Here is a 752-nt window from a genome sequence, read left to right on the forward strand (position 1 = left end):
TCCGGCGATCTCCCCCTTCTCTCGCGACGATCTCTCCGGCGAATCCTCTCTAAACCTACACAAATCATGTAAGGACCCTATCACACTCTCTTAGGTTCTGTTTGTTAGGTTTTTATGTAGATTTGATGATTTTAGAAGTTTTTTGATAGATTTTTGTTAGGGTGATTGGTTAGGATTGTGATGTGGTTGTGTAATAGGCTTAGAATTGTGATTTGGTTGGATAATTTGTTGTGTTGAATTGATTTAGAACTTTTTTTATAAATTTTTAATTATTTTTGTATTTATAAAATCGATTTTTGTATATAAATTCGATTTTTGAATTTTACAAAACGTTTTTTGTATATAAATTCGATTTTTTGGATTTTCACTACAAGAAAACATATTTTTTACCAGGACAATATTCGTTGTAAATTCGTCGTAAACGGGGTGTTACGACGAATTAACGTCGAAAGACGTTTCGTTGTTAAACGTCCGTCGTAACGGAGGTTTCGTCGTAAACGACTCGTTACGTTTACGACGAAATATATTCCTCGTAAAGCGCAGGGAAAGGATTCGTCGTAAACGCCACATAAGACTTCGTCGTAAATCCCACGTAATTGTTTCGATGTAAAGCACACGTAAATACTTTCGTTGTAAATCACTCGTAAACATTTCAATGTAAAATCCTCGTAAATATTTCGATGTTAATCACTCGTAAATTTTCGTTGTAAACTTCATGTAATGTTTACGAGGAGTTTACATCGTTTCTTATT

Source organism: Brassica oleracea, chromosome C1 (genome assembly GCF_000695525.1).
Source record: "Brassica oleracea var. oleracea cultivar TO1000 chromosome C1, BOL, whole genome shotgun sequence".
NCBI lineage: Eukaryota > Viridiplantae > Streptophyta > Magnoliopsida > Brassicales > Brassicaceae > Brassica > Brassica oleracea.